At 40.4% G+C, this 24,445-nt stretch overlaps 1 protein-coding gene across 14 annotated transcripts in view; it reads right to left on the bottom strand.

The window, feature by feature from the left end:
* The window catches only part of DLG2 (discs large MAGUK scaffold protein 2), a 2,071,189-nt gene that overhangs the window by 176,535 nt on the left and 1,870,209 nt on the right, over positions 1–24,445 (bottom strand). The window contains exon 1 of one of the 14 annotated variants that reach the window (XM_059930685.1): positions 17,590–17,668. The exons of the other annotated variants lie outside the window; for them this stretch is intronic. The gene's annotated coding sequence lies outside the window, so the exon portion shown is untranslated. Of the gene's footprint in view, positions 1–17,589; positions 17,669–24,445 lie in introns of those variants that run through there. 14 annotated transcript variants of the gene reach the window in all.

Raw genomic sequence — 24,445 nt, 5'->3', positions numbered from 1 at the left:
GGCAGATATGAAGGCGAGTGGCAAATCCTCAAGACAGAGTAAATGAACCTTTCATGTAAATGAACACATCAGTGCATGCCCTGACATGTTCATCTCTCATCCTCAAGCCTACGGTGAGGAGGCAATGTTTACATGCCTATGGGACATTTGTATTTCAATATATCTGGACTGAGTTAATTTAAACCACACTGATAAATGTCTTTAAAGATGGTCTATATTATCTATGGAGAGAATATTTGCTGTGAAGCATGTCTAAGTGGCCTTCAAAGTCAATACAAACTAAAATGAGGCTCTATATGCAAAAAAGGCAAGCACTGTTGGGGCTTCCCTGGTGGTACAGTGGTTAAGAATCCGCCTGCCAATGCAGGGGACACGGGTTCAAGCCCTGGTCCGGGAAGATCCCACATGCCACGGAACAACTAAGCCCGTGCGCCACAACTACTGAGCCTGCGCTCAAGAGCCCACAAGCCACTACTGAGTCCACGTGCCACAGCTACTAAAGCCTTCGTGCCTAGAGCCCACTCTCCGCTACAAGAGAAGCCACAGCAATGAGAAGCCCACACACCACAACAAAGAATAGCCCCCACTCGCCGCAACTAGAGAAAGCCCACATGCAGCAACGAAGACCCAACACAGCCAAAAAGAAAAACAAATAAATTAATTAATTTAAAAAAAAAAAAAAAGGCAAGCACTGTCAATTAAAAGCTCACTATATGGTCCCAAAGGCACACCCTCAGCTCTTCCCTTTCTAATCTTTGAATTATCTACCTTGTCAGAAATTTCATGGAAAGGAGACAGACGGGGCCAGTGTGGGAATTAAAAGAAGGGAATGATTATTTCTAAGATACCTATGCTGTGCCTGGCTCTATTAAATGTATCAACACATTTACTAATTTAATCTCCCACCATTAAACGTGAGCCACGTGAGGGGAATATTTTATCTCTTTATTCACTCACCCCTGTACTTGCAGAACAATTCCTGCACATAGGACATGCTTGTTTTGGCTATCATATATTAGTCCTCAGCACCAATCCTTAAACCCCTACCCCAATGCTCTCCAGTATATCACAGGGGCTAGAACCCTGAGAACCCTATTCCCAGAATCTCTTGTTAGCAGGATTACAGTCAATATTGTTTCAATCAGAGTAACTTGCATGAGTTTGGGGATGTGGAAAGGTGGTGGCAGGATGGCACAGAAGTTTGTGGTGCTATGGCTTCTTACAGTTTCCTCAGATTCCACAGTTCACTGTTGGTCTCCAGTTTCAGGGCTGCAAAAAAATCTATGGCTCAGGCAATGGCTTCCTGAAATATCCCAGTTTGGGTGTATCTGCCCTTACCCCTGACTATCACTCCTTCAGCCCTTCCAACAATTTCTAATCACATTAATACACTAAATTACAACTCTTTTTTCCTTAAAATACATAAGGTGCTGTCTGTTTTCCTGACCAACTTAATGTTCCATAAAAATTAAACAATTGAGTGAAAAAACAACCAACTCAATGGGCAGTAGTATCCCTACGTGCAGTTGTAGAATTGAAGCTACTAGAGATGAAATAACTTAAGATTACACAGCAACTATTAAATGTCAGAGCTGAGAGCTGAGCCCTAGACTATCTGATGCCAAAGTCCTTTTGCTTTTTCCATTCAGACGCTGCCCTCAATAGGTATAACATACCATGTTGCTGCCAAAATCTTATTTCAGAGGTTAAGAGCTGCTGTTTTCACTGCTCCTACTGCTAGTGCACTACTGTGGCTAGAAAGCTCGCTATAAATTGGAAGGGTACATTAATTCCCAAGGCAAGCTGTCTATCAAATATATATGAGACCCAGTAGGATACCCTGTTAAAAGTGTACATTGTATCTGCCCTATCAGTGCAGATACCATGTGTGTGTGTGGCACACAGAAGCTTGTAAAGTATTAACTGAGTGAATAAATGAATGAAAGTTCACTGGTTTTGCTTAGCCACAAGTTCCTTTGCAGATTGTATGCTCTGGTGTCGCTTGGGTCATAAACCACTTGTGGGCTAGTAATTCCATTAACCTTAATGCCTGGATCTCTCCCACTGTTCAGCACAGGAACAATACCTCCTAGGCTGTTGATTTTCCTTGAGAAACCTCCGTTGTCAAGAGCACTGTAATTCTGAGGCAGATAGAGATAAGAATCTATCCCTACTTTCCAAATGAAACATCCAAATGAAAGACTGAGGCACTGCAAACTATTAACCTACTTCTGTTGTAATGTAATAGAAAACTGCATTGCATTTAGAACCAAACAGATCTGGGTTCTCATACTGACTCTTGTCACTTACTAGACCTGAAATCTTGGGCAAGATGTTTCTGTGACCTCAATATTCTCATTTACATAATAGCAGTAGTGATATCCTAGAGCTACTGGAAGGAAGATCTATTACAGACAGAAAGCACCTAGCACAGCATCTGGCCCATGATAATGATTCAGTGGGTGAATACAGTATTGCCATCATCAATGCTGAGGAAGGGTCTGTTGATACACAGGCAGTCATCCTGCAGGCTGGTCCATGTTAGTCCACAAGGCTCTCCAGTCCCAAACTGGCAGCAGTGACGTGAAGGAACACTTAAAAACATGTTTTTCACATTTACAACTGTACTACCTAGAAAGGTTATATAATTGCAAAGAACTGAGTGTCTGTATATTATAACTTTTGTAGGTTTCATGGTGTCTGGTGACTTTGGGTGGGGGAGAGTGGGAACGGCTGGCACAGAGTGGGTGGAGCAGAATCGTCACACCTCACTTTCCCTTAAAATGAGATCCAAGATTAGACTTGCTAGAAGATTCTGGGGGTGGACAGGTAGAATTGGGTGCCTTTTGCATGCCTAGAGGTAGTAGTTAAAACTGTAGGAATGAATGAGGTCATGGATAGTTTGGGATTAAATGAGGGAAGACCAAACCACACTTGATCTCAGAAAACTCACAGTACCAGTCTCTAGCCTGGTGCTTGGCACACAGCAGATTCTCAGTGAATATTTGTTGAATTAGTAAATAAATATCAGATTGGAAAGTATATCAATCTTCCTTGAAATGCCTGTGTCCCTCACTTCTTGTATGATCTAGACTCAACTTATCTTTGAAAAGCTAACTGAGAATGTGTACTTCCTGAATATTCCGAGTCTCTCAGTTTGAAAAAGGTCTTCTGAAAGCCCATCAATCAGCACTGATAGTATTTCTTACTTTACCGAGACCTGGCAGGCACCATGAGTTTTCCCATCCTACTTACATAGTCTAAGCTCCAACTAGACTTTGAGGACAGAAAACATTTTTTTTTTTTTTTTTAACATAACTGGAAATTCCTCCGTGTCCAGCAGGGTGTTTGGCCACCAAGCTCTCAATAAATAGGGACTTAGTGCTTGATCAATCAACTAGTTTTTAAAGTATTGTCAGAGAAGGAAGAAATAAATGGATTTCTTTGGAACTTTAGAAGTGATGAAAAATAAAATGTGTGCACATAAATGATGTTCAGCTTGGAGGATAAAAGACTTAAAAGGAACCAGAAAGAGGGCGCTGAGCTACTGGTAAAAGTAGAACTGGCGTGCGAGGGAGAATCTTGCATGGAAGAGGCCGGCAGAGTTAGTTCTAAAAGAGAAGAGATGGGCTCCTCTTCATTCCCCAACTGTTCCTGGGTTACCTTCTTATGTCAAGTACTATGCTCGGCAATCCAGATACAACAATAAATAAGGCACAGTATCAGGTCTTCCGGACTTTATGGTGCAGGAATAAAACAAGGATACAGCTACAACATAACACACAGCTTGGAGCAAAGGAGGGTACCAAAAGGGGTACACTTGTTAAAGATTAGAATAGCTCTTGGGTGCTCTGTCAATGCCAAGGATGACCTGAGGGATGTGACAGATATCATGATTTGGGAGTTAAGTAAGCTTGAAGAAAGAGAGATAAGACAGAATTTCAAGACTGAAGAGTTTACCATTTTCTTTTATCTTTTTTAATGCATGTGTTGTTTAAACTACAATAATAAAAACTCAAACCACCTTGTGTCCTAGACAAAAGAAACCCAGACCTGGCGTGCCTTTGTTCAACCATTAGGTAACTTGCCTAGAAGAAAATGAATACTCTCTATTGCCCTTTTGGCAATTCTCTGGATATTTTTTAGAGAATGAAGAGTGCATTGCCGTAGAAACATGGGTTGGAGTTCTCTTACAGCTGTGTAGATCTTAGGAGTGAAAAAGACAAGGATGGAGCATACACAGGGGTGCATGTGTTGGGAGACAAGTCAAGTACAACCACATTCCACTGGGATTTTTCTCAGGCTTCTGCCAGCTTGACCCACCACCTCCCCCATGATTTTTATAAACATTTATGTGTCATATTCTCTGCTTCATGCTTTCACTAGCACTGCCTTTTAGATCATTGCTAGACCTATGTCATTATCAAAAAGTTCTTTATAGAGAACTGAAATCTCTTGCTTTTAATTCTCCCCCACCCCATGAGACCTACTTCTGCCCTCTGCAGTTATATAAGTTTATAGTCTCTCATCTCTTCAAAAGGCTCTCTTGTTTGAATAATGTTATCAGTGTATTTGCTGTTTTAATTTGTGAACCTAAGCATCCCTGGTTTCTTTAAGTAATCTTTATCAGGTAAGGTTTCCAGACTTATGTTCTCCAAGTGGTTACCTCTAGGAACAACTTAATTATAACTATCTAAAAAGTGACCCCTGTACACAGCACAAAACTCTACCATGGGCTGAGAAGAACCGATACCCAAGGGAGGATCATGACTTTCCCAAAGTCACACTGGTGGTTAAGTGGAATGGGCACAATTCAAAGCCAGGGCTTCAGCCTTCTATGCCTGTTCCCATCCAATCTATAAATATCAATGAAGAATAAAGCCCCTTTCATTCCCTCTCCGACTGGATCTTAACACAATAATCTCATTCCAGCCCCATTTGCCTTTCTTTCAATAATCTTCTTCCAAATCCAGACATACACCGGAACTGACCAGGGCAACCTGGGATGTATGGTCACCCTTGTATAATTCCGTAGGCACAGTTGCCTTTTAATAATTAAAGCTGCATGTATTTATAGGAATAAATCAAGAGAATAAAATATAAACAAAACAAATAAAGGAGACTTATTTTAAGAAAAGATTTCTTAAAATAAGCTTTTGTCTTTTTTCTACATTAAAGATTAGATAACCTTTTCTCAGTGCATCCAATGAATTTTCAAGTGCATTTTTCACTCATTTGCCCTTTGAAACGGAATTATTGCCATTTAAAGGTGATATGCATTGGGCTTCCCTGGTGGCGCAGTGGTTGAGAATCTGCCTGCTAATGCAGGGGACACGGGTTCGAGCCCTGGTCTGGGAAGATCCCACATGCCACGGAGCAGCTGGGCCCGTGAGCCACAACTACTGAGCCTGCGCGTCTGGAGCCTGTGCCCCGCAACGGGAGGGGCCGCGATAGTGAAAGGCCCGCGCACCGCGATGAAGAGCGGTCCCCGCACCGCGATGAAGAGTGGCCCCCGCTTACCGCAACTAGAGAAAGCCCTCGCACGAACCGAAGACCCAACACAGCCAAAAATAATAAATAAATAAATAAATAAAGTAGCTATAAAGTTTAAAAAAAAACAAAAAACAATACAGATTATTAAAAAAAAAAATCTTAAAAAAAAAAAAAAGGTGATATGCAAACTCTGTCATACCTCCTATTACAGCTATCTAAGTACATGACATTCAGGCTGACGTACATTGCTGGAGGATGGTGGACATGGAGCTGGTATAATGTTAATACATTCTCTAATTCACTTGTAAACAGTATTCTGTTTTCATTTCTGTCAGTCCTGAGATTTGGACTGAATTTTACTTTCCTAGTCCCCAGGACACAAAGGGGCATATCTAAGTGATCTTTACAAATACTTATCCCGAATATGAAGTTGACCACATGGCAGTTGGTCCAAAACTGCAACCAACTTGTCCAAAATTTGTAGGGTCTATGCTGGAGAAATTAGTGCTACTTTCTCCAGAAGTAGCTAACTTCCTTCTAGTTGGTTCAGGGTCTGCTAAGCATGTGCAGAAATTAAAGAAAGAGGAGGAAGCATGGTCCCTGCCTCCCACTCACTTTACAATCTCCTAAGGAAATGAAGTAAAAAAACAGAATGATGAAGCTCAAGCTGAAGTCCATTGAAGAAGGAATTTAAATGGACAGCTCTGGTCACGTCTGGCATCACAGACGTGGTGGGCATTGAAGCAAGGTAGAATTTTCATAGAAAGAGTGGATGGAGGGCCTTCTGACTCATGCATAGAAACACCCAATTATTGCTTTTACTTTTTTCAGATCCTGTGCTAGGTTCTGAACACAAAGAAAGAAAAATAAAACACTCCACTGAAGGTTCTATAACTGAATACTCAATACTTACTATTGGACACCATAATGGTTTTGGAATACATATTCCTTATTTGTAATTTAGTATCAGAAAGTGTATCTATACCACAGAAGGAAACAAATCCCTTTGGGCTCTCTTACATGCACATATTCATGAAATCCTAAGTTCGTGTTGATGAAGAAATTTCATTAAAAAAACCAGCAAATTCCACCTGGTCTGTGAAACAGGTTCTCTAGGGGATATCATGCATGTTTTTACAAATTAAACTCATTGGCTTGCTCCTGGGTAGATAACTAATTATCTAAGAATTCTGAGGGACAAATGGATTCCTTTCTATTGTTAACACATATATTCCCAGAAATTTATGAGAAAAAAATCAGCACTATAAGCAAATTAATATTTCTAATAATAGTATACTACCAAGGAGTGATTTGATTAAAATCTTAATACAATAAAAAGGAAGCAGATTTCCATTTGTCTTGGCTGCTTCAGTATAATGTGGATCAAAGGCAAGAGTGTTGACTAGATCACCTGCCAAAGCCCCCTTCAGTCTTTCTATTCCATACTTTTTAGAGGTGTAATTTCTATTGATATAAAATAAGCCCCTGCAAAGGACCAAAAGAGCGTTCATAAGGTTGAAACATGAAAGTTTTGTAGATTTACATGCAAAAATTAGGTTTCGATAACCATAATTTAATTAATTTTTTTTAAATAGAAGGAAATGTTTTTCTTCATATTTTATCTCTATGACAACCAAATAGGTTTGGAACAATGCTATCTTATACTAATTAAGAACATGGCCTCACAACTTGGCCTTCTATGAATATTAAATGCAAATGTGTGAATTATCTAGTTTCAATTAGGTGGCTGCATTCCTGGCTTTCAGTTATGAGCAAACACTGTTTTGTATATAGAACATGAATTGAGATTTGTTTTTTAGGAATTGGATAAAACTAGGGGAAATGAAAGGGAGTCCAGTGCTTGAATCACACACCCTGATGTAGAACTTGGAGGTCTGTACCCACTCATTTACCTTTTCATCCTTCTATCTGACATTATTGAGTGCCTCCTATGAGCCAGTCAATAGGAGGACAAAGAAAAATCTGTCCTTGCTAATGAGCTCCCTCTGGTGATGGCGACCCACGTAAACAGATAATTATGAAACATCCCCAGAACATATGGGATATAACGAGGAGATGGAACCCACTGGTGGGTGGGTGGGGTGGGAGGGACGTCTTCTGGGAAGATACAGACAAACAAACTAATGCTTATTTGTTTATTTATTATTTTATTTATTGTTTATCTATATCCCTACTCATTTTCCCTCTCTTGTATTATTTTGATGGAAATCATTTCATCTGTGAATACGTCAATGTGTATCTCTAAAAGATAAGGACCTATATTTAACATTACCACAATACCATTATCACATCTAAAATATTACCAATAACATCACCAAATAAGTATCCAGTTGGTATTCAAATTTCCAATTGTCTCATAAATGTCATGAATTTTTTTTTTTAAAGTTTGTTTGAATCTGGACCCGATAGGTTCATTGATTACAATTAGTTGATTTGCCTTTTAAGTGCTTCCCCTATGTTTCTTTTCTCCTTGTTACTTATTTGTTGAAGAAGTCTGAATTTTAAAGAATGAGTGGGGGATAAGATAAAGGAGAAGGGAGTAGGGAAAGAAGTTTAGAAAAATGGGTTGCCAGGAACAAAAAATACTGCAAAGGCATTGAGGTCTTCCTTGCTTTCCTTAAAAAATACAAATTCTGTGATCATTTTTATTTCAGAAACATTGCTCAGTATAAACTATCTCCTTACAATGCCCTTCTCCGTGTAGCTAGTAAATTCCTACATCACCTTCAGGGTTAACTCCAGAAATTATCCCCCAACTTCTCAATCTTACATTGTCTCCACCCTGCCTAAAAGGATGTATTGTCTGGTGTCTATCAATTAACCATGTTAGATGCCAGGCATGCAAGGATAAATGAAATCAAATCCCTGCCCTCAAGAAACTCACTGGGGGGTATTTTTGGCAAGAAAGGAGGTGATGCCATACTCTGGCCCAGAAATGTACATTTCCCCATATAATTTAGTCATAGCAAGTATACACTCGTTGTGTAAGGCATAATCTGGAAAGCAGTTAGAAAAAGTTAGATTTGCTATAAAATCATTAATAAATAGTCTTGCTCTTTCAGTTTCCATTTAAAGATAGAAAGTATGACTTTGTCAACAGGCTAAATGCTTAGAATGTGTGCTTTATTGCTTTTTCTAATGTTCCTATGTTATGCAAAGGTTGTAAGAAGACTAATACTGGAAGATTAGATAATCAAATTATAATGAGTTCAGCTAGTTCCCTATGGCTCACATTTCCACTTTTTATATCGCTGTTGAAGCAACTGAAGCAAGCAATATAAAAATGTGTTACCCAATCATATTTTTAAATGATGCTCTTGATGATGGAAGGCCCAAGAATACTTTTTCATTCACTTAAGGGCTGTCAATATTTCCCTGGGTTTGCAAATTTTGGCCTTTACAAGTAAAAAACAAAATGCATCTTCATATTCACCATGCCAGCAGCTAATACAGAGCCTTGCATATAATGGACAAGAGTGGATAACACGTGGGCTTTCCTGCCACTTTCTAGCTGTGTGATCAAGCCTTATATTCTCCTCTCTTCTCATAGTGCTGTTATGAGAGGTAAAGGAGATAATGTGTGCAAAGTGGCAATAAACACATGGGAGATTTAGTTATTATTTGTTAAATAAATGAATGAAAAAAAAGTTCATATTCTGCCCTGTCCTTCATTCCTGTCCTATCCAAATTCCTGGCCAATCTTTTCCAGACAATCTCAAATAATATCTCCTTTATCACTCTTTAAAAAATTACACAGGGCTGTCTCAAACATTTTAGCTCTTAATTATACATTGTTTCTGCATCTGAATGTTATTCTCCTCCATTGTAGCCACAAGTTTTTAAAAAATAAGATGGGTCTTATACAGAAGTGATGTCACAATATTTAACAACTGGCTGTGCTAGGCGTTAACTCTTTAGTTAATCTTTAGTTAACCAATTAGCTCTGTGAAAGACCTGGGAAAGCAACTGGAGTTGGGGGTGGTATAAAGCAGTTGGGAAGGGGGAGGGCAAAGGAAACCTGTGAAAGGAAACCTCAAAACTAAACAAAGAAGAGTTTATCTGGTTTGTGCTATAGGAAGTAAAGTTGTGTCACAGGATAATGGCACCTTTTAATTCTGGGATGACATATGTGCTTTTAAATCAACATTAGCCATCACCCTTCCACTATTTTTTGCTTCTATCTTCTATCTCTGCACTGAAGAGCTGTCTAATTTGAAGAAGAAACCAGTGCCCTGGGGAGCATTTCCTACATGATCACTGCTGCCTTCTCTCACTCAAGCATGTTTTCTGAGGAAGTCTCTGGTTCCCCACTGACACAGCTGGGCTGTGACCACTGCCATGCTTGGTTTCATGTTTTCTGAACAGATTTGTTGCACCAGAAGCAAATGGCAAGAGAAAATATACTTTGCTTCCATTTGTTGCCATTATTGAGTGTTCTTTGGAAAGAAGCTAGACGAATGCGTTATCTAGGACCACACTCATTAGGTAGGTAGGCTGACAGCATTTAATGACCTTCATGAGTAAAAAAAGAATGTTTTATGATTGCATTTAGATGCCAGAAAATTGTGAACAGTATGAGCACACTTCCTACAGAAAGTAAGTAACAGTCTTGTCACTTCTTCTATGCTGCAAAACTGGAAAAACAATCCAAAACACAGCTAATTAAATGTGGAGTCAAGAGTTTTAATAGAAACTGTTACCAAGCCCACCCAGCACAATTTTATCCAGGAAGTATTTTACTTCTTCAATGGAAAGAAACAGTGAGTACTGCCTAAGGCTGAAGAACTAAAGAACAGATAAATTATATAAACTGTGAATCACACAGACACCAAAGTTTAATCTAATTTTGCTATAGAGCATTGATATTTGGCTAACAAATATTTTATTCTAGTCTATCTCATTCTCAAATGTGACATATACTACACAATTAGCAAGTAAGCACATCTATTCAAAGGTACCCTCATTTGTCTTATACCTTTTTTGTTTTTGTTTTTGTTTTTCTTTGTCTTATACTATTTTTTAGCATCAGAAATTTCATGACATCACAATCTAAATAAATTTGAGGCATTGAGTGAATCATTAAACTTCTTGAATAGGTTTCACAGAAGCAAAAAAGGAGAAAAAAAGGATGACAATGGTATTGTCTAGCTCTAAAATTCTATAATTTTGAACCAGGGGACAGAAATTTTAAGGTTCATATTGAATTGGCTCCACATCTGTACTCACATTGTAAAAAACTAAAGACACGACTGCTTTAGCTTAAAACCCAACTGCTATCATCCAATAGCAGGTTTTGGTGAAACATACATTAGGTTTTCTGTTAATGATACCACTAGTCAGATGGCTTCTGGCTGGTAACTTCTGCAATAGTGCCAATGTGAAGATAAACAGATGGTTAAACAATTACCTGGTTAGTTTTTGTGACTGCAAAAAGCTTTTTTTCTCTGCCTCAAAGCCTTTCCCTCTTTCTTATCTTTTGGCAAACTCCTACTCATCGTGGGGTGAGTCACTATTTAAAGGCAGGCACCATCGTACACTTGGCCTTCTTTCCATTCTGTTATGTACTAATTCTAGTGGACATTTGTACACTGTGTGTTGTACATATAGCAAGCTGAAGACCACAGCATCCATTCCATCACCACCACCACCCTTTCCTTTTTTTTTTTTTTTTTGGCCATTCTGCGAGGCTCACAGGATCTTAGCTCCGCAACCAGGGATTGAACCCGGGCTCCCGCGGTGAAAGCGCCGAGTCCTAACCACTGGACTGCCATAGAATTCCCCACTGTCTCTTCCTAACAGCAACAGCTGCCAGACTTTGTTTAGGGGCTCATAAGGTTATGGGGAGGCTGTCTGTATCCTGTCTAAGCTTCAGAATGGGCTGGTGATTTGGCTTTATGTTCAAGGGTAGTAAGCCAGTCCATTTAAAAGTGAATTTTAAGGACCATTCTCAGGATTGCTTTCTGGCTGGATATGACTAAGAAAATAAGTTGTCCAGGAGCCATTGACAATCATTCTGTGACCATGAGGGTAGTTGGGGCCCTCAGTTTTTTTTTTTTTTTTTTTTTTTTATTTAAAGACACTTTATTTTTTTTTTTAAATCATCTCTCAACATTTCAACTCTTGGTAGAAATCAAATGCAAAACATCTGCTTTTTTAAATTAGCGCGTATTTATCTCGGTCACAGCAACCTCATACAATAAGATACACAACGAGGAGGAGCATGGTCATAGCATTTCCTATTCCAGTCCACGAACACAGTATTTCCGTGATGATACACACACTGGCCTTTCTCTTCCAGGACAAGTTAGTTATTCCTACTTTTGTCTGCTGTGTAAGTTACGTGGCATCACGGTTGGTTAAAAGAGTTAGTGTAGTGCTAGAGCAGTCTGGAAATGGAAAACTAGAAAACTCAGAACTGGGACAGGCATGGACACTTCTGAAACGTGAAAAGGAAGAACATCAGAGATGAATGCCCAGTTCGGATACAGCTAATACCAAAACAGGCAGCGCGCCAAAACCAAAAGAAACAGATTTCTTGACAACCCGGTGTGCCACAGGATCAGACCTCTGAAGCTGGCTTCACTGCTGTACTTTTAAGTTACAATCACCAATACATTTCCTTTATTGATCAAGCCAGTTCCTTGCAATCGAAAGCAATCTCACCTGCCCCTGTTATGGCACAGCGGGGATCACTCTGTGTTAGAACTGTGGGCTCACATGTCCATTTCTCTTGGATTACAAACGCGTTGAGTTCAAGGATTATGAGTGTTCATTTTTTTAACCTCAGCACCTAGCAGAACATCTGGCACTAGTCTATGCTTAATAAATGATTAATAATAGACAAATAAACAAGCAAACAAGCATATAAAGTAAGCTAATCGGAATTATTCCAGCCAGAAAATATCTCTTTCCCAAGTATTTTATATTAAAAAAAATTTTGACAGGAGTCCTCCTCCCGAGTTAGATATCCACAACATATCCATAACCATTTCCTATTCTAATTCAATTCTCTAAAAATGTTTCTTCTCCTTTTTCCTCCTAATTACATAAATAATGCAAGCTCATTATAAAAGTTCAAATGATACATAAAACATGAAAAAGAAAGTAAAAGTCGATGGGACTACCACCACCCAAGGCATACACTATTAAAAGTTTTCAATTCAGAGGTTAAATGGTAAATTTTGTTTTGTCCTGTTTCTGCTTGTCAAGTGTGGCACACACCTTAGTCATCACAGAGTCATCAGTTTAACCGCTGTATTTTCAGACTGGGGGAACGTTTGATATAGGCACACTATGTGCTAAGTTTTAACTGTGCCAGATGCTTTCATGTGGATGAGGGAATAGCTATCTACTGGGACATGAGTTATCGCATTTATGCTTTCCCAACAGCCTTGAGACAGGAATTACTTTACTTGCTTTATAGCTAAGGAAAGCAAGGTTGCAAGATTTGGTAGTAGAAAATATGTCCCAAGATGCATTCTACCTTTTCATCTAGAAAACTACTTTATGAAGGTAAGAGTAACAGAAACAAAAACAAAACAAAACAAACAAAACAAAAAAATCACTCTGGTAACTGCATAATAGCTTTCATTGCATTAAGAACAGAACAAAACAAAACAAAACAAAAGCCCTCAAGATTCTTAATAATTACAGGGATTTTGCTGCCTGGAACTCCTGGACTGCTAGTTCTCCTTAGGTGGGTCTGTGTCTCCAATACAACAGAAGATGGAAAGAAGCCATCTTCTGGGAGAATGAGACGCTGGGCAGAAGAAAGGGCTGTAATAATGATAGAAGGCCACACAAAGCCATTGATCGTCACCTCTGCTTTTCATACCAGCCTGCAGGGCAGGGTTCCACAGAGTTCCTTCAGGCAGCCTTCATCAGCCCCCAGCACCAAGGGTTACAACAGCAATTTAAAACTAGAGATAAGAAAAGGGCACCTGAAATTACCATTGGACTCTCTGAGCAACTACATTTTCAAATGGCATAAAGGACAAATGGCAGAGTTCTAATCCAGTTGACCCTAAAGTCACCTTCCAAAGTCAGTCTATGCCTCTGAACTAGAAAAGAGACCAGTATCTAGCCTTGATGGATCACGTTGCTGTCAATTCCAAAATGGAACTTTAAAAGCTTTTAGTCTGAGATCTTCATAGCTTTGACCACTTTCTTGTTCAAGTGATTTCTTTTGGTTTAATGGGGAAAAGGTCAAAAGCAAAAACAAACAAAAGCCCCACAAAACCAACCCACTGGAATTTTAGCTTCATTACTCTGAAGTACAGGTAAGCATTCCTCACTGCAGAGTACGGCTGTGCCTAACATTTTGGGGGCCCAAGGTAAGAACACAAATAGAGAGGCCCCCAGACCTGGGCCAGCCCCTCTTCTCTTCCATAGTTCCTTTCTGCACCGCAAAAGGCCTTTCATGCAGATGTGTGGATATTCCAACTCCCAAGTCCAAGCTATGATCAACAAAGTCCCATTCCCTGGCCTCACCCCTAATCCCATGCAAATAGCAACCCCTTGGATTTCCTCACACCCCGGGGTGGGCACACAGTACAACCCTTGGAAGTGGGCTCAGGATTGTCTGGGGAAGAAATTCTGGGATCCTGTTTACCCTAAATGTGGTCTAGAAAGCAAGCTCCAAATGGGCCCATCCTCTTGGCCCAGAGACTCCTCTAAAGCCAGAGGGATGTTGCCCAGGTGAAAGGACAATACTAATTCAGGGTAACTTTTAGATCTTATCTTGAATTTGGTAGATTTATGACCTTTCAAAATTTCATGCTTTTTAATACTAAATTTTATACTTTGGTGAGAATTGTAAAGATGACTCAGGAAAAAGTGATCTTGATTGGCGCAGACCAAAAATGAGAGCAATGAAAGTCTCCTACTTCATTTTTTTATACCCCCTAGACTCTGATAGAGGTTAAATATGTGGGGAGAAGAATCAAGGCAACTATAGGGCCAAGATTCCAAAATGGAGCCATGAAGAGCTGGGCAAATCCTACTGAATCATTCCACCATGGTGGTTACAGTATAGATTCTAGAATCAGACAGGTTTGAGTTCAGATTCTAGCACTGCCATATGCCAATTTAAATTAGTAGTATTTAAATAAACTTTTCTCTAATCTCGTTTCCTAATTTGATAATGGGAAGCAAAATAGCACCTACCGGGTAGGGTTGTAATGAGGAGTAAATGAGAAAATGACGGTAAAACATACAGTACAGTGCCTGGGGCGTAATAAATGATATTTATAATTAGGTACTTTAATGCAATGTCAGGGCTGGAATTATGGCCTATTCATTGTTTAGCAAATAACTTAGAAGGCTATGAAATATTATTTGGTATCAGTTTATCTCCATGCTCTCCATTTGACATCAAGTTTATTCTTTAAATAATTATGTAAAGACATTAGATGCCATTCTAAGAATTAGTGAAATGTGAACCGAGAGGTAATAATTCTGTGTTTACTAGGTTTCCAAAATAAAAACAAAAACAAAATCACCTGACAGAAGTGTATCTTGCTAACAAGAAAATTTTTTATAATCTTCCTATTTAATGTGCGTATTTCTTTCAAAACCAACATCAAAATGAGTTAATATATTTTACAAAATTCAACTTCTAACCATAATGACTACCTTTTACTGGGTCCCCTTTGTGCCAATCAGTGCACCATTGGTTACACATACATACATCATCTATCTGGTGTAATCTTCCTAACTTCCCCTCCCCAATTTTACAGATAAGGAGAGTGAGGTGGGGATCATGGTGACACAAAGCCCCTGCCCTTTCCATTTGCTAACTGCTGAAGCCAGGTCTTAGGACAGCTCCTGTAAACCTCGCCCCCTTCTACCCCCCCAACCTCTCTCAAAGAAAATCATATGTGTCATGTAGGTAAAATGTTCATGCCTCTTTGGCTTATAACCCTTTTTTAAGAGACATGCTTTTTGGTATGTACGTGTTCTCTCGTCACAGTTCGTATTTGTCTTTCTGTAAATTTAATTGAGAATAACTCATGCTAAATTTTCTTTTGTTGCTATTGAAAGGGCTTATTCCTGGTGGGTGGAGAAGATGGAAGATGGAAAAACCACCACCAAATGAGAAGAAACTCAGTTTATGGAAATTAGTGCATTGGCTTATTTCTCCATAAAACCACACCGAATCAAGACCCAGGTACTGCTGCAAAATAAACCAGGGGCTCTGGCAGGAGATTTTTTTAAATGTAGTACAGTAAAATTCAACGTACAATACATCGCAAAGGTACTTTACAACTGTATTGTTCTTGGCATTAAGATATATTAACACTTTGAGGAACCTTCAGCTGTGTGTCCTGAGCTTTACAAGCATCACGTGCTGACCAGACCATCAAACGCAGATGTTGGTTTATACCTGCAATGGTTTGCTGAATTTCCTAGCTTAATCACTACTGCTGTAGCCCGGAGGCTTTGAGCTGAACGTAGGACAAAAAGACATTTTACAGACCCCTTGTGGGGCAGCCAGTTTGTAGATCAGAAACCAAGTCTCAGGTTACACACCCCTAAGTGCCAACCATAATACATCACTCCTCTGCTCTTTAAGCAGAACTTATTCAGAGAAATGGAAAATATGGAAAAGCTATTTATGGACAAAAGAAGAATGCCTGGAAAATGTGTTCCTGAAAAAAAAGATACATTCCATATTCCAAATTTGCCAAGTTTTGGTGCAATCAGAAAGTGTACTAGGAAAGAAGAAACAACTTTATTAGAAGTATAGTGGTACTGATGACCACAATATTTATCAGGAAAAAGCAAAGAGCAAGCTGGTGGGAGGAAAAAGATGCATATTATTTTTCAAGGAGATGCTAAAATGAGTTGCTTTCCTTGAGGATAAAGAGGATGTTCTTGTCAGGTCTACAGATCCCACATCTAAAGAGAAAGTGCAATTATGCATAAAGTAAACGCTTTGGACAGACAGTTATGGGTTCAGAAGACAGTAGCTCCTTGCCAGTGAAATCAAGCAAATGTCAACAAGCCAGACACACTTGAAGCATTCAGAAAAATGTCTTGCTATTCCTTTCCATACATAATATGCCATATGACACCACAGTTAAATCTGCTACTGCAAAAAAAAAAAAAAAAAAAAAAAGTACGTCAAGCTGTTGGTTTCCATGAGATTTGGACAGAGGCAAACAACACGGCAGAAAGGAGTCCAGGAAGGTACAGCTTTCGCTTCTTTCCTTCTGAGGAGGAAATGACTTCCTACAGCTAGCTGATCAGGAGTTAGCGCTCACTCTGCTTGGAGCCAGGACCTGGAGCATACCCAGATGTGGACCAAAACACGGCTCCAGGTAATTATTAACAGGAATAGGAAACTAGAGAAAACAGTCCCAAGTTACGCAAATACAACTGCCATGCTTTCTGCATTTGTCTGTCCTGTGGGTGGGATGTACAGCTCTTTCCATAACGATCCAGTCTTTTCTTTCGCTCCTTCTCCCACACCACCAACAGGCATGCCAAATGCAAATCTGCTCACATTCTGATCCCATTCCGGCAAAACGCAGGGACTACCACCATACCGAGTCTCACAATAATCTCCACAATGACAATTATTCAGAGTCCCTCAGTTCTGTTCACACAAAAGATTGCAATTTGAATCTTGCCTTGCATAGGTTCAGCTCTGTCGGAGCTGGTTACCAAGCAAACAGTCTGTTTTAGAATTTACCGATTGCTGGGGAGGGTAAGCTGGGGGGTGGGGATGGACAAACCGCCCTGTACATACCTCCTTTTGGCAGCTAGGAAAAACAATTTCGTGACAAAGAGACTTGTTCTTTTCAAAGCTCACCCAACAAATGAAACTGACAGAATGAAACCAGAGAAACTTTAGCAACCAAAGAAAGCAGCCTTCCAAGGATCAAGGTGAATAATTGATTTGTCGGCTTTTGTTTCATCTTTTAAGCTATTTTGCTCATTTAATAGAATTGTGGAATTTGTCAGAAGCCCAAACACTGACACACACTTCTGACAGCAAGTGCATATTCCAAACTACAGATTCATTTGCCAAGCTTATTCAACAATGATTAGCTGCAAAGCCAGGGAACTTACCGAGCACAAAATTATTGGAACAAAGCAGGGAGGAGGCAGGAGGCACCAAAGGCAGCTTCTCCGTCTCCTTGGTGCCAGGTTCTCCTGTCTGCCGTCCGGTTCACACTTGCCTTTATAACTAAGACTCCGGCAGAACTCACTAGCAAAACCTGATGAATTATAAAACAGCCCCTCCTAGGCTCTCATATTTTACATCACAGGGGGTGACCATGCAGCATCTTCTCTCCCTGGGTACATATATTTCCTTGTAACTCATCCTGATAAATGTATCAGCCTGAGAAGCAGTGACAGTAATCAGTGTTTGGGATGTACCAGCATTAACCAATAAGACGCTTTCCCACCATCAGTACCGCACCCCATCCTCCACTCGTGTTCCCCCACACCTTGTTAAGGTGGATCCACCCAACCCAGTGGGGGGTAGGCAAAGATGGCAAAACGTGGAGGAAAGCCCCTGAGTCTCCAACGCACAAATAGCGAGGCATACTACTCAGGTTTAATTCTCATTAATAATTCTATAAAGATCAGCCCTCATATTTGCATAGCCTGTCACAGTGTACCAAACACTTCACTCTCCCTGAGCCCCTCAGCAACCAGGAAAGGTTCAGCAGTGCTACAGTATAAATGAGCCACCCGAGAAGTTAAGTGACTTTGTCCAATGCTCACAGAAATGGAGGATGCAAGGAGCCCTAGAGGTTCGGGAGTTCAATCCGCTAGCTGTGCAGATGAGGAACCCGTAGCAAGAGAGAGAAAATGACCTGCACAGGTCCCAGTTTCCAAATACGATCTGAGCTTAACCCCAAACCCCAGGTCTTCTGATGTCAAAACAGTGTCTTTCTATCCTATCCTACTGTGCTACCTCTAGAGCAAGGAAGCCCTGAAAATCGGGAGACATGCAGAAATCAGGAACAGTACCATTGATTCGCCAAAAATCATTTACAGGCAGGCAGCATGGAGGAGCAGTGCCTGAGCTTTTTGTTTCCTCTCTGACAAGGTCAATATAACCTGTTTAGGTTCACTGAACATCAACACTAGAAATCATGTTTTTGATAATAATAGCGATTATTGAGCACTTCTCATATGCCAGGCAGTGTTTTAGGTGCTCAGCCTCGTTTAATCTTTATTTAATCTTTAAAACATTCCTACGAGGTAGGTATTATCATAAACAACATATTGCAGATGAAAAAACTGAGATTCATAGAGGTTAACACATCCAAGTAGGATCCCAGCTGCTAAGTGGCAGGGCTGGAATCAACTCCAGGCAACTTGGTTTCAGAGCCCACACTCTTAAACATATCATCCTATCCCAAGCAGTGTTTCACATTCAACTGTAGGGGCAGACGAGCGACGGGAGCAGATTTATTTACTATGGCCTTTAGTAGAAATTACAGGAAGAGCATAGGTTTAGGAACCAAACAGCCTTGTGTTTAAACCCTAGTTTTGTCACTGATTTACAGTAACATGGGTTGCTTTATCTATAAAATGGGTATGCTAATTTTTACCTTGCAAGATTAAGTACATCAAGAAAATGTAGTGCCTGGTTTATAATGCATACTCCCAAAATTATTGGCTATTATTCTTACCACACTTCTTTTTGGAAAATGGATTTCTGCCTCACCTTCTCTTTAAAGTGTCTTTTTCCATGTCAACTACTATTTGCCAAGGATTCTGTTAAGACTGTGAATCTGCCAGCCGGTGAAAAAAGGGAAACAACCCCAGAGAGGTCTATCACCCAGATTGAAGAACGTCACCAGGAATATGGGGACTTTCTGCCAGAGAATGGCAGGCCCGGGGGCTCTGCTCTGGGCTGCCTGTTCAGGTCCCTAGCTCTCTACTTCACTTCTTCTATTAGTCAAATGAACTCACCAGCCCAGGAAAGCATACTTAACAGCATGTTGGCTATCCACAGTGAGACCAACTTGGCTTCCTTCACCTGTTTCAAACAAGCGCCTGCCACATAACAACAATGAAATTGTGCACACAGCTGCCTACTGCCACTAAGTCAAGGTGTGCCAAGCAAGGAGACAGGTACTCTGTCTCAAAAGTTCCACTGCAAACTCCTGTCCTAACTCAATATAAACCAGGATTTGGCCACCTGCCAGGTTCCAATCAGGTGAGTTCATCCATATAAGAGACTGCTATATCCAAGGTATGCAATCAATGTTCCTTGAGAGACATCAGCAGTAGCCCTCTGTGGGACAAGGTGATGCTATAATTTTCCAGGCTATGCAGGTTTAAGTATGAGAGACTTTCTTAGCTTTGTGTTTCTAGAGAATGACCGAGTGGGCAACTTAATTTGCTCACATATGGACTACTCTCTCCTTGTTTATTTTTTCCTCTAAGCATCTTACTAGGGGATACGGAATATATGTAGATGAGGTGCCCCCTCTTTCATGACCGTAACACTAGACACTGTAGAAGCAGAGGTATGCAACATAATTAGAGGGTCAGGGGGAGAGGGACTTGGGTTTCTAAACTGGTAAGAAAATCCAGGTGTAAACACCGTGTGTAGCAAAGAGTAAATAATAAATAACTATGATTACAAGATAAAGGGTTACTTTCAATATCAATATGTGGGTTATCCACATATGGCCTGATGTGGCTTGGTCTACTCTAAGTCCTTCCATGATTTCCAGCTTCTTGATCTACCATGATCCCCCAAAATCCCCTTCAGAGCCATTCTCCCCCTGCTGCCTGGCTATTCCACCATTATGAAACACCCCATGAAAAATTATTGTGGAGGAGTCTTCATATAGTTTTTGTATTATAACACACTGTTCTGTCCCCATCAAGGATCATCATAACACATATTCTGTCATAATTACCACCTCATGCCACCAACTGCTCCCAGACGTAATGAACTATGTGGAGCCTGGAAGCTGCACCAGTACTTTGCTTATATTAGTGACAGTGCTAGTATTTATTGACACTTATTATGGGCTGGCAATGTGTTAAAACTTTACTTGCATCTCTCATTCAACCCTCACATTTTTTTTTAATAGATTGATTGATTGATTGATTGATTGATGGCTGCATTGGGTCTTCGTTGCTGCGTGTGGGCTTTCGCTAGTTGCGGCAAGTGGGGCTACTCTTCGTTGAGGTGTGCAGGCTTCTCATTGTGGTGGCTTCTCTTGTTGTGGAGCATGGGCTCTCAGTGCACGGGCTTCAGTAGTTGTGGCTCGCGGGCTGTAGAGCGCAGCCTCAGTAGTTGTGGTGCATGGGCTTAGTTGCTCTGCGGCATGTGGGATCTTCCCGGACCAGGGCTCAAACCCGTGTCCCCTGCATTGGCAGGTGAATTCTTAACCACTGCGCCACCAGGGAAGCCCTCAACCCTCACAACATTTTGAAGCGAGCTGTACTATTATCTCTACTTTGTAGATGAGGACTCTGTGACTGGAGAGGTTAGCTGACTGGCACAATCAGAATAATGACTGAAGTTCTAAGACTGCAGAGCCTGCTCTCTTAACTATTATATTCACTGCTTCTAAGAAATTGAGATAACAGAGAACATAAAATATAAGTGTCCACTCACAGTGTTTTTACCTCTTCACATCCCATTCTCGCCTTAACTGGCTTCAGTCAGGTTTCACCTTCACCATTCCACTAGAGTTGCTTTTATGAAGGTAAATAATGACATGTTCACCAACAAAAGCAATGGCCAGAGTGGAGTCCTCAGTTTACTCAATCTCTCCACAGCTCTTTGACACAATGACTTATATCTTCCTTGAGTCAACCACTTTTTAAACTTGGTTCCTGAGACCCCCCTGGTTTCCCTCCTACCTCACTAACTCATCCTTCTCAGTCTCCTTTGCTGAGTCCTTCTCCACTTCCTGATCTTTCAAGTTTCTTGTGTCCCAGGGCTCATCATTAGACCTTTCTCGTTATACTCACTCCCTAGGCCACAACATCCAGTATCAAGGCTTACGTGCCATCTATGGATTAAAGACTACCACATGTAGATCTCTAGTCCCAGCCTGTGCCCTGAATGCCAGACTTTCATATCCAGCTGCACCCCACATCCGAGCATCTCCATTTGACCGTCAAAACTAAACCTGTGGTCCCCACCCCCTTCCCATATTTACTGTACTCCTAATATGTACCATTTCAAAAAATGGCATAACTGTTCACCAAGTTGCTCTGGTCAAAAACCTGGGAATCATTCTTGGCTCTTTTTAAAAAAATCTTATATCCCACATCTTATTCATTAGCAACTGCTGGTAATTCTGTCTTCAAAATATATCCCCAATCTTTTCTCCATCTCCACCTCTGCTCCCCACTCTATATCACTATAACCTCTCACATGGATTTCTGCCCTCACCTAATTGGTTTCCTTCCTTTGACTATTGCCTTGCTACAAATCACTGTCTACACAGCAAGCAGATTCTCTTAAAACAAAAATCAGACCCCAGCACTCCCTACTCAGCTCCCTTCCGTGGCTCCCCTTTCACTTAGGATTTACTCCTTCACTGTAGTCAGGATTCTGCTCACATGTCTCCTCTGCAAGAAATAACCCCCTGACATCCTGTGCAGAACATCATCTTCCATCCCTCCATTATTCTCTACTCTCTTATTGGACTTTGTTTTTATTTATAATACTTATCTCTACTTAAATTTATATTATATATTTATTTATTTTATTAACTTTTGCTTCCCTCCACTGGAATGTAAAACCAGGAGCCTTGTCTAGTTCATTCATGGCCGAGTCTCCAGCACTAGAACAGAGTCAGCCACATAACACATATTTTAAATATTTATTAAGTAAATGTGTTCAAAGTCACATCTTCACTACTTTTTTTTTTTAAGATTTATTTATTCATTTTATATTTTATTATTGCTGTGTTGGGTCTTTGTTGCTGCACACGGGCTTTCTCTAGTTGCAGCGAGCGGGGGCTACTCTTCATTGCAGTGCATGGGCTTCACATCGCGGTGGCTTCTCTTGTTGCAGAGCACGGGCTCTAGGCGCGCGGGCTTCAGTAGTTGTAGCATGCAGGCTTCAGTAGTTGTGGCTCGCGGGGTGTAGAGCGCAGGCTCAGTAGTTGTGGCGCACGGGCTTAGTTGCTCCGCAGCATGTGGGATCTTCCTGGACCAGGGCTTGAACCCGTGTCCCCTGCATTGGCAGGCAGATTCTTAACCGCTGCACCACCAGGGAAGCCCTTCACTACTTCTTAGTTATATATCCTTGCATAAATTACTTACTGTCCCTAAGTCATAAATTCCTCAATTATATATTTTCTTAAAAAACAAACAACCCTTACAATCCCTGGTACTTTACTGTATTTTTAATGTATTCAACCTCTCCTGAATGACTCTGATACAAGAATTCCATGAGTTTGGTTAGTGTTATGGGTTAACCTGTATTTCCCCCCCCACAAACTCATATGTTGAAGTCTTAACCCCCCAATACATCAGAATGTGACCTGATTTGGAAACAGAATTGTCTCAGATGTAATTAGTTAAGAAGTCGTACTGGAGTAGGGTGAGTCCCTAATCCAATGTGACTGACTGGTGTCCTTATAAAAGGGGGTCATTGGGACACAGATATGCAACAGGGAGAAAGGCATGAAAAGATTGGAGATATGTTGCCAAAAGCCAAGGAACTACCAGAAGCTAGGAGAGAGGTCTGAAACAGATCATTCCCTAGCACCTTCAGATGTAGCATGGCCCTGCAGACACTTGGATTTCAGACTTCTGGGCTCCATAACTGTGAGACAAAAAATTTCTGGTGTTCTAAGCCACTTAGTTTGTGGTACTTTGTTATGGCAACCCTAGGAGATTAATACAGTCAGATATTATCCTCATCTGACACATGAAGAAATTGCAGCTCAGAAAAGTTGAATAACTTGGCCCAAGTTTCACAGCTAGGAATCAGTAGGGCCTGGATTTAAATTGAGAGCCATGTGACTTCAAAGCCTGCTCATAGAAGTAGCAGTGGTTCTTAGAGGCTGGTCCCCAACCCTTGTTGGTCAAGAAAGAATGAGAAAAGTAAATAGAATGCAGTGATTTTTCATCAAGCTAAAATGACCTTTCTTTATTATGAGATTATATCTTTTCTACTCTTTGTTTTTTCTTATTGTTTTTGCTATTAAACGTTGTCTTTTTATTTCTGAAATGAAGATTAAAATAGATCGTGGGTTTTTTGTCTTGTTTTTTAATGTCCTTCATTTTATTGGCAAGATAAAAATTTGGCAACTCTACTGGCCTATAAAAGTTTGTTCTGAAGCGTTTCTGGTCTATGAAATGTAAAAATCTGGGAACAACTGTTCGAATGCTGTCCTTTTTCAGCAAGAAAACCCTTCACATGTAGCCGTATCTGGTGGTAGGAAGAAGAAAGCTTTTCTCCCAATCAGCTGAAAAGGTCCCTCCCTGCTCGTATATAAACTGTGCTAATGGTCATAAACTCTCATCTTACCACCAACAAATTAATTTGGTATAATCCTATGCAACAAATTTGTGTAAGAATTTAACAATATTCATTCATAACTGAATTCAACAAAATTCAGATTTTTTCTTAGTCTTGCCCGCTCCTTCTTCCTTCTTTCTTAGTGAAGATTTTCTATTTCACTAAATTCTTGACTTGCTTTTGACTTGATCCATTTTCTTTTGGGTTCAGGACCTGTGGATTTGTGCAAACGTCTGAGGATTAAATGAGATCACCTCGGTTAAATATCTGGAATATTGCAAAAGCTTTCAGTAAATGCTAGTTCCCTTTAAAGAAAGAGGTAAAGCTTTATGCATCCCGGAGGCAAATGGCTTTAGGACCAAAGGAGATTTAGAGCAACTGAATGACTTGGCAAGATGGGCCAACCTGAAGAGTGTTAATGAATTCTATCCTTTTGTTGAACTTTCAGTGATCATGAGA

This window comes from Balaenoptera ricei, chromosome 8 (assembly GCF_028023285.1).
Source record: "Balaenoptera ricei isolate mBalRic1 chromosome 8, mBalRic1.hap2, whole genome shotgun sequence".
In the NCBI taxonomy this organism is placed as follows: Eukaryota; Metazoa; Chordata; class Mammalia; order Artiodactyla; family Balaenopteridae; genus Balaenoptera; species Balaenoptera ricei.
This window is presented reverse-complemented; position numbering and strand designations above follow the sequence as displayed.